The sequence below is a fragment of the Condylura cristata genome, unplaced genomic scaffold (genome assembly GCF_000260355.1).
Source record: "Condylura cristata isolate star-nosed mole 26May11 unplaced genomic scaffold, ConCri1.0 scaffold00022, whole genome shotgun sequence".
Classification (NCBI taxonomy): domain Eukaryota; kingdom Metazoa; phylum Chordata; class Mammalia; order Eulipotyphla; family Talpidae; genus Condylura; species Condylura cristata.
Window position 1 is genome coordinate 31221185 of NW_004567123.1, and position 10363 is coordinate 31231547.

Consider the following 10363-nt stretch of genomic DNA (forward strand, 5'->3'; position numbering starts at 1 on the left):
CCTGCCGGCACAATGGGCTGAAGCGCTGCTTTCCCGGACCAGAGTGGACGTTGCTTCCGTAAGCGCCTGCAGGCGCCGGCCGTGTGTGAGGAGCCCGAGCGGACGGCCCCAGCGGGAGCCTGGGAGCGTGCACCTGGCGGCTGCTTGAAACGGTGCTGCCCGCCGGGTGCCCTTCACACTGGGCGCCATGAGCGAGCCCTACTGTGTGCAGAGGTCACAGGCCCCGGGCGTACACCTGCTGTGTGCCCGCTGGCGCTGCGCGTCTGAGGAGAAACGAGCTGTCTGACCCCCAAGCGCTCCTATGCCCCCGAGGGAGAGGGCAGGTGAAAACGGCTCCAAGAGACCCTGAAGGAGTGTGGAGCGCGCCGCGTCTGTGGGCGCGGGCCGAGCGCGAAACGGCAGCTTCTCGTGTACGCTTAATGACCAATGGCGTAACCGTCTCAGAGGGGGCTCAAAGTTGCCCCCCTCCAGTCACTGTGACATCACCCTGTTTTGTCACCCCAGCGCTTGGCATCGACAATGAATGTGCAGTTCGTGTTTCTCCCTCCCCCCAGAAAACTAGCTCCCGAGGGCCGGTTTGCTTTGCTGACGGGAACCCTGTATCTGCATCTGCATAGGGCACGCAGGAGCCCAAGGAATATTTGCTGAATGAACTCGGTAAGGCTGCTCTTCCTCTCAGCAGAGGAATGCGAGGGCCAGTTTGTGGCCACCGTCCAGCAGGCTGACTACAAAAGTCCACCCGAATTGCTCTCTGTACAGTGACACCAATGGGGGCTGCCCTCCAGACCTTGGAACGACCCTGCAGGTGCCCGAGGGAGCAGGAGGAGAGGTAAGACCACTTCTAGCCCTGAGGCACCATCTTGCCCTTGTTCTCAGGGTGTTTGAGATCTGCAGACTCAGCTGCTGGGAAAAACTAGTCCCCTTGGCTGTTTCCTGAGTGCCCCTGCCCTAGGTGGCCACTGTCCCCAGCAGGTCCCTGCGCCCTCTACCAAGTTCGCATCCATGGCTGAGACAACTTGCAACCTGAGTCCTGGTGAATTCGGGAGAAATTAGTTGATCTCTGTGTCATTTATTAACTATACAACTGGATTTTCACCCCAGGAGCTAAAGGAGGCTTGCCTTGGTGGGGACTGGATTTCAGATTCCCCGGGAACACACCCCAAAACTCTGCATGTGTGGCAGACCTCCCAGCAGGCGGGGATGCCTGTTTTATGGCTGCCAGGCGGAGCCCCCCCTAGTGGCGACTGTGAGATGGGCGGGGGACAGATGGCCTGCGATCACTCATTCGCTCAACACACCTTTATGAAGCCTCAGTCTGGCCCAGGCATTGTTCTAGGGAATCAGGGAACATGACGGTGTCCTCTGGGAGGTGGAGGGGTGAGGGGGAGGCAGGCAGGACTTGTCAGGGAAGGCTCATTGAAGAAAGTGCCATTTGAGCCAAGACTGAAGAGGGAGCCAGGAACCAGTTGAGAGAGAAGGAGGGAGGTCAGGAAGGGAGGGAGAGAGGGACAGGTGCGGCTGGGCCTGGAAAGGGTTTAAGGGACCTTGTTTTTCTTAAAATTAGTTGGGAAGCCTTCCCTGCCAGATATTAAACAGAGGACTCGCTTGACCTGACTTACATTTCAAAAAGATTTTTTTTTAACATTTAGGAAATCTACATGTTTAAAAATAATAGTTTTATATACTTAATGTTAAATATAATAATATAATGGAATCAGATAATATGTGGCCTTTTGGGAGAGGGGATGTCTGGCTTCTTCCACTGAATATCAGTTTTCAGGCTCCTCCGGCTGTAGGACTTGCCTCCCTTTCTAGGGCCATATCAGTCCAGTGTAAGGATGGGGCACATTTTGCTCTCCTGTTCAACTAACGGCCTTTAGAGTTTCTGTGTCTTGGCCACCGCTGTGAGCAGTCAGGTACAGGTCTGTGTGGAGATGTACGTTTCCTTTCTCGACCTGGGAGTGGGACTTCTGGGTGAAACGGTAACTGTTTGGGGGCCCCCCACACTCCCTACTGCACCCCCAGCCATGTCTGAGTGTCCCAGAGCTCCACATCCTGCCAACACTTAGGTCCCCTTGTTTTTGTTACAGGCCACAGTCAGTGTGGACGGGTCCCTGGGTGGCTTTGATTTACATTTCCCTGGGCTTAGTGACCATTTGCATTTGTTTTAAGAGAGAGAGGTATCTATCCATATTCTTTGCCCATTTAACAGTTGAGCTATTTAACTTTTAGTTGTTGAATTATAGGAGCTCTTTATATATTCTGGATCTAGTATATCACTTGGCAAATATTTTCTCTCTGTGGTTGTCTTGTGACTTTGATGCACAGATGTTTTTATTTTTGATGAAGTTTAACTTACCTATCTTTTTCCTTTGGTTATTTTTGCTTTACCGATCATATTTCTTCACCCCCCTCACAACTTCGTGGTAGTGTGGCGTGAACACTATTCATTTAACTAGTTGCCTGTTGATGGACACTTGGGCTTTTTCCTGTCTTTAGGTGTTATATAAGCTTTGTACATAGGTTTTTGAGTGTGAAGGTAGATCAATAGGACACTCGAGGTGAAGCGGGGTTGCTGTGACAAATGTCAAACACCTTTGTCATTTTGGCAGATATTGACAAGCAGATCAATAGGTAGAGAGACACCACCACTGGAATCACTTGCTAGCTGACATTCCCACCCGCTGTGTTGGAGCGACTGTTGCTACCATCTTGCCGACAGAGGGCAGCTGTGAAAGTAACTAAGGAAACCAAGAATTCAGTCCCTTGGTTGCAGGAAGCACGTGCAGGAGCTGGAGAGTGACCTTGGCAGTGGATGGGGCGGTGCAGACAGAATTGTTACGCCGCACTGACAGCCCGGTGGCTGTCTGCTCAGAATTGCACAGTGACCTTGACGTTACCTTTGAAAAGGATCCCTGTGGCTGTGGAGGATGGACTCATGGGCTCTGTGGGGAGGCAGGCCACGGGGCAGCAGGTGGCTACCTTAGCCCAGGTAGGGGAGTCGGTGGTCAGCTTCAGCACCCTGAAGGGAGAAGTGGTTGGTTGGTCCCCGCTGCATTTTGAAGGTGGAGTGGCTGGGATTTACTGGTGGGTGGAGTGTGGGGGGAGGGAAGGAGAAGCCCAGGGTCCAGGCAGAGACTCAGGTTTCTGGCCTGAGCCACTGGAAGGAGGGAGCCATGAACTGAGATGGGGGAGGGGGATGTGCAGGGTGGGGAGGGCTCTGTTTTGGGTGTACTATGTGTGAGACTCCTGAGGGACATCCCAGGGAAAGCTGTGGAGCGGCTTCCGAGTCCTTCTCTGGCAGAGAGCGTGGTGTCTGCCGCGTGGCGTGGTCACCAAGTTACAGCAAGGCCAGCAGGGAGGGAGGAGGTGGGATACCTGCGGCCAAGCAGGGGCTTGGGCTGTGGAGCCTAGAGGGGCGCTGGTAGCCGAGGTAAAGGATGAAGGCGGGACGGAGGAGGCTGTGGTGATGCCCACCTGCGGCCCCTCCACCCACCCGACAGCGTGTGTGCCCCTGTCTGTGCCATGGAGGGGAGGGCCAGAGGCACCCGTGGGGAGTGGCGCGTCAGTCCTGGCATCTAGAAGGTTTTTAAGATCCCTCCTCATGCATATTATGTATGTCCCAAGCAGCAAACATTGCCAGCAAACGTGAACATCCACTTTTGCTCATTCATTCATCTGGAAAATATTCACTGTCCTGACACGTGACAGGACATTTTGTAGGCCTGAAAATGGAGCAGGAGCAGAAGGTGACAAAGGCCCTGCCTTGCGGAGCTGCCGTTCGGCATGTGGGGGTGTGTCCCGCTGCAGGAGAGAAACTGTGGCTGTCGCAGGCCATGGCCACTCTGGGGGAAACACGGAGCAGGGCAAGGGGCACTGGAAGTTGGGCGGGAGGGCAGCCAGGTAACGGCAGGTAAGAAGGGAGCCAGGTGAGCTGCAGGACAGAGCATCTGGCCAGGGCAAAGGCCCTGTCTCGGGAAGCAGCCTTGCTGACCTTTGCTGTTTTGAATATGTGGGAGGTTGAGAAAAAGTGGGTTCAGGGTCCAGCAGGGAGTTTAAAAGACGCAGGGGCCCGGGGGCCGCATCGAGTTCCAGCTGCAGGAACAGTGAAGTTGCCCAAAGATGAGTGAGGCGTCACCAGGGAGAGAAGGCAAGGGGGCGTGCTGGACAGCCAGTGTGGCAGGAGCAAAGGCCAGGACGCATGAGCGAAGCCGGCAGGGGACAGGCGCCGTCCCAAGTCCAGGGCAACTAGAGGGTAATGAAAGATCAGGAAGGGCGGGGCCTGGCTCCGGCAGTGCTGGCTGTTGCCCACATCATTCCTGTGCGTGGCCGTGTGCCTCCGTTGCCTCGTTTGTGAGACGGGGACGTGAAAGGACATCGGTCTGGACGAGTGCGCAGCGACTTAGACACGGCACGTTTCTTGCGTGAGCTGTAGGCACCAGGGGTGGCGTGGGCACCACAGTCACCAGGGCTTTGCAGATGGCAGCTCTACCACCCCGGACAGGTGTCTTCCACCGTGGGGCCCCAGAGGTGGCCCAAACTCCAGCCACCTGTCCCGTTCCAGCTGGCAGGAGGGAACCATGTGGGCACCACCCCGCTTCTCCCACTCTTGGTTACCCGCACTTGGCTGTGCAGGGGCTGGGCATCACCCCGCCGCGCCCCAGGGGACCAGCTACAGAGCTTCAGTTCTGTTAATAAGAGAAGAAAGTGAATGTCGTTGGATGCGACACTCCTCAGTGCTTATTGGCCTGACGTGACTGAGCTGTTTTCTTAGGTTTTCCAGCCCTTGTGGCCCTGGGAATTTCGCATCATTCTCTAGTACGTTCTGTGCGCTCACCACAGTTCATTGCTCGCTTCCCATCATGAGCCCTATTAGTGCCCCTCCACCTAGGGCGTGATTGGCCCCGTCCAGCCGTCGGTAGGCCTTACTGCATGCCGCTCATATTACCGCCTCCCTGAATCTTCACATCCATTCCCTGAGCAGCTCGTTTGGCTGGTGGCCCCCAGCCGCGGGCTGTGCTCAGAGGTCCGCCGGCCTCTTGCCTGAGCAGTGGGTGCTGGCTGCTGGCTGGGACATGTAGGCCCTGTTCGTGGCCTCTCATTTCCTAGGAAGTTAGACTGGCTTCTTCGCTTGGCCTTCTCCAGTCAGCATCCAAGAAACCTGGACTTAGAAGCCTCATAAAATCACTGTTTAACTCTTTATCAGTGAGGTCAGTCAAAGACTTTGAGTGTCATTGGCCTTCTTACATCGTGTGTGCAGCCCTGCACCAATTGCTACAGGGAGACGAGGTTACCCTTTGGCCCACCTGGTCCTCCCAAGGGTTTGGGCAGGCCTCGCCTGCCGGAGTGGCTTGGCTGCCTGGGGGAAGGGCAGACCCTTGAAGGGGCCTTATAACTCCTGTTAACGTGGGGTGGAATTTCTTCTCAAGCATTTATAGGCCCAAGTAAATGCAAAGGGTCTTCCAGCCTGCCACGCTTACTGTACCGAGATCCCTTTCTGGGAGTTGCTGGGGATGGTGCCCTAAATGGGGCCTGGATCCTAAGCTCCGCCGTGCAGTGATTTTCCCATTCCTAGGATCAGGTGGGAATAACAGATCATCTAATAAAAGCAAGAAAACACAGGTTTTGATAAAAACCCTTTGAAGAAGAATTTCAGGTCCTCCCTGGTGGCACAACAGGTTAAAGCGCACCACTGTGGTGTTAAAGACTGCAGCCGTTGCAGCACAAACTTAAGCCTCCACCAGGGAGATGACCCAAGGGCGCAGCAGATCTCTTCTGACCTGACCCGCCCGCGGCTCCCCTCAGCAGTGGATTTCAGTCCATCTGCCTGTTCTGCTCCCCCCTCTGGTGAATCCTCTCCCCTCCCCCCCCACCTCTGGCCTGTACCCTCGTTCTTATATGCATAAAAAAATCTTAAAGAGAATCATTTCTAAAGTAGCATAAAGTGTATAGAAGAGTTGCAAGATGAGCAGAAGCTTCCACATCCCCTTCCCCTTCGCCTCCCACTGTCAGTGTTGCTTCGTTGTTCATTCTTTGGGCGTTTGTTTTCTGAACACTGGAGATTCAGTCCTGCACCCGACGTGGGATGCCCGTGCGTCTCCTAGCAATAAGGACGTGTGTCACAGCCTCGGTATCGTTTTCGGAGTCAGGAAGCACCCTCCGGAGCTGTGCGCGAATGTCCGTATTCCGGTTCAGCAATCCCACACGGACCGGAAGCCAGCGCGAGGCCAGTGGCCCCTGCATAGGGGTCAGCGTGCGCCTGCCCGCGGGAAGGCGGCCGTAGCTCTGGCAGATCTCCTCTGGCATCTGCTTGCAATCCTCCGGCCGTGTGCGTGCAGCGCAGTGTTCTCAACTGGGGAAGATTTTTTTTAAATGAGAAAACTTTAATTAAAGCAAAAATGACAAATGCATATTAAAATCCAATGTTAGGAGGATGATGTATTTGTTTATATCCAGTCGTCTAAGTCACAAAATATGAACCTATTAGGTAATTTTAATGAAATATCACATGGTAAAAGCATTGAATATGTATTTTATCACATATGCACAAATATGTTCTTTTGTAGAAACACAGAGACATATCTATCTGTATTAATGATCTTCACTATTATGAATTTTCCTAAATGTTTTATATACTTCCTAACAACTTGAATTTTAAAGAATTTATAACTTGATGTGGTGCTTTATGTTACAGATTTAGAACACTTCATTGTTGTTTTTTAAAATAATATCATAGTTTATTTTTACATCATTTTGTGCGTTTTTCCATCTCAGTTGTAATCCCCTTGGGTTTCCCATCACCAAATCACCCGTGTGCCATCACCATAGTCCAGTGCACTTCCCTCCCACCCCCATTTTTTTTTTTTAAAGATTTATTTATTTGTGCATACAGAACTGGGGTACAGGCCAGGGGCTCAGGGGCGGCGAGAGGCTTCACCAGAGACAGAGTGGGGAGCAGAACAGGCAGATCGACGAAGTCCACTGCTGAGGGGAGCAGCGGGCGGGTCAGGAGAGGTCTGCCACACCATGTGGTCACCTCCGGGGCAGGCGGGGATCGAACTCATGCGGAAGCGGCTTCAGATTCTCAGTGCTGTGCTTTAACCCGCTGCGCCACCAGGGAGGGCCCCTCCCACCCCTATTTTTGATCCCATTCCCCACTCCACCCCCATAAATTGTCTCTGGTCTATGGCTGTTCATTATTATGATTATTATTTTCTCGCCTGGTCTGTTACCCTCCTGCTATGAGTGAAACCATCCGGTATTTTTCCTTTTCTTTCTGGCTTATTTCACTAAGCACGATCTTTGCCAGCTCCATCCATTCAGCCGGGGAAGATTTTAACTAACCCCAGGAGACATTTGGTATTGTCCGCAGACATTTGTGTTTGTCCACGGTGGGTGGTGATAGGCACTGGCCTCTGGCCTCTTCTGATGTGAACTCTCTGATCCCAGGTGTCAGTAGCGTGCAGGTGCGCAGCTGATATGTAGGTGCACTGGGGTGGGGTGTGGGTGTTCGGGGGGGACACCACCTCCACGGCAGTCGGAGCAGCCCATGGGTCTGCATTTCACCCCAGCAATTCTGCCTCCCCAGCAACCCTAGACAGCTCTGCTCCTGTGTGCACAGGGAGGGCCAGCCACGCTCTCGAGTGCCCCAGCACACAGCCACTAGGAGTCTGGTGAAAGTGTCGTCTCTGCACGCTTGTTTCTTCCCTTAGTCCATGTGCTTCTCCATAAAGTGGGGCTGGGGAGGCAGGTGGGAAGCATGCCAGGAATTCTGGACCCGGCAGCTACTTTGTGATTTATGGGCATAGCTGCTAGTGACTCATGCGTGAATGATGCACTGGGATTAAGCGCTGACATGTCTCTGAGCTTTTATTGACAGGAGGCTGTACCGGAATGTCTTCCCATTGGAACGGAGGGCAGGGCCTCTGCTGAGTCACCTCTGACCCTTGGGAGCCCAGCTCTGGATCTGGTTCACTTTAAAAGCAGCTGTCACTGCTTGCACGCACTTTCGCACATCGGTGGTCTGGCATGTTCTGGCACGCTGACTGTGGCCACGAGGAGGCCTGTGCTGACACCTGCTGGCCCAACTTGGTACTGCGGGCCAGCTCAGACCCACCTGAGGGACATCCAGGAGAGGTTTGGGGTAGCGGTCAGCTAGTTTGGGAAGGCACAGAACAGGGACAGAGATTCAGAAGGAAGTTCAAGTTAAGGAAACTGGCCTGGGTGTAGAGGATGAGAACACAGACCACACAGCTGGAATACTGAATTCTGTCTTCAGTATTTTCTAGCTGGGTGAACTTGGGTAGATCTGGGGTTCTTCTCTGAGCCTCAGAGGACTGGTGAGAATGTATTCACTTGATTGTTGAGCCAACATCAAGCACCTGATGGACTGAGAATCACGCGTATGCACCAAGGATACACAAAGGCCTGGTCCCACCCACATGGTGCTTACAGTTCAGTGTGGGGAACATAATGAACACACGGTGACTTGTGAGCACAGACAGGCCATAGATGGAGGCTGGTTCTCTCCGCCCACAGCCACTCGTTGCCTCTCAGCCGAGCTGGAGCCTGATGCAGAGATCCTCTGGTCTCTGAGGACCCAGCGTCCTGAGATTCCTATGGTCGCTCTAGTGAGACCTGCATGGTGCCTCTGGATCAGCCCTGACGCAGGGACCCAGCTCCCTTGACGCCTCCCCCACCGGGTCACTCCGCAGGCAGTCCGCAGACATCACATGTTACCGCGCTGGCCCTTCTGTCCCTGGGGGGTGTGACTGGTGTGTCAGCGGGGGCCCAGCGTGGAATGGAGACCGTGGTGACACGGCAGGCAGAAGGAATGGATACAGGGAAGTGCCACAGACGAGGGGAGGGCAGAGACGCCAGAGGGTGAGAGGGCGTCCCAGGAAGCACTGCAGCTGGAGGCCGAGGGGCCAGGAGGTGGGTGTGGTGCCATTAGACTCAGGTATCCCAGGCTTGGACCACAGTGGGGACAGCTGGTGAGAACTGGGACCCTGCAGGGCCTTCCTATGTCTCTCTGCTCTCAGATCCATCCCTGGAGGATGGAGGGCCTGCGTGCAGCCAGCTGGGCCAGTTCTCAGGCTCCAGGTCAAGTGGCTTCACTGGCCAATGGGAGGCCCTGCAGGACACTGGAGGCTGGAGGGAGGATTTCTTTCTCCTGGCACCTTGGTCACCGTCTCCTCAACTCACATTTTCTTCAAAGCTCCGGCTCCCAGGGTGGCCCACTATGTCTCTAGCCTTGCCGAGTGGGCTGGGGCATTCGACTCCTCCCTCAGTCTCTGCAGCTTAGAGGTAGCTGTGGCTCCCTGGCGCAGTCAGTCTTACTCCTCCTTCATCAGCTCTGGCACCAGTTTCCCCTGGGAGGGCCCTGGGCTCACGTGTGCAGCGGTTTCCGGGTTAAATGCTGATGGCTAGGAGGAGAGGACCCAGCCCTGACAGATAACAGCACTGGGGCCTGCAGAGGGTGGGGCAGCTGGCTGCTGGGGTCAAGAGCAGCCTTCGCGGCAGCCCTGGGTCTGTGCTTGCTCTGCTTCAGCTCTGTAGACACCATCCAGTCGTTTCCTTTTCCCGAAGCCGAGTTTCCTCACCTGTCCTGTGGGAATAAGAAAGGCCCCGATGGGCACAGGATGAGCTGAGGATTCAGGGACTGTGGCACGGCAAGAACTTAGCTGCAACCTTAGACTAGAACAGGAAAGGGGGACCTTCCCTGGTCGGCAGTTAAAAGATAGGCACCACAGAGTAAAAAAAGTGGGGTGCTGCTGTAGAGAAACACACAAGTGAGGCCACGCAGTGAGGCCAGAGACAGATGGCTAAACACCAAATATACAATAAACAGCCCCACAACCCATGGGGGATTGGAGAAACTTCCAGAAGACGATATTGGGAGCTGGCCTCCAGTTGAACTGAATCCTGAACTCACACTTCACACAAAGGTGGTCTCTAGATGGGTGGAAATCAGAATAGGAAATGTGAATATATAAATTCAAAGAAGTTGTGAAACGCAATGGAATACTATTCAGTCATGAAAAAGATGGAGTTTTGACACAGGCTGCAACATGAAGGGACCTTGGAAACGTTATGCTGGAAAGTCAGACTCTGCAGGGTCACACTCATGTGGGGGAACAGCCACACTCCAGGGCCTAGGGGAACAGGAGTTGGGGGGTGTTTGGTGGGGACAGTGTTTATGTTGGGGAGGATGCAAAGTTTTCGGGTGTAGATCATGCCATTACGTCGTGAATGTATTTCATGCCACGGAACTGTACCCTTAAAATGGTAAATGCTGCACAATTTTAAAAAAGGCTCAAATGGATCAAAGGCAAGAAAACACTTTAATATTTATCTTGGTTAC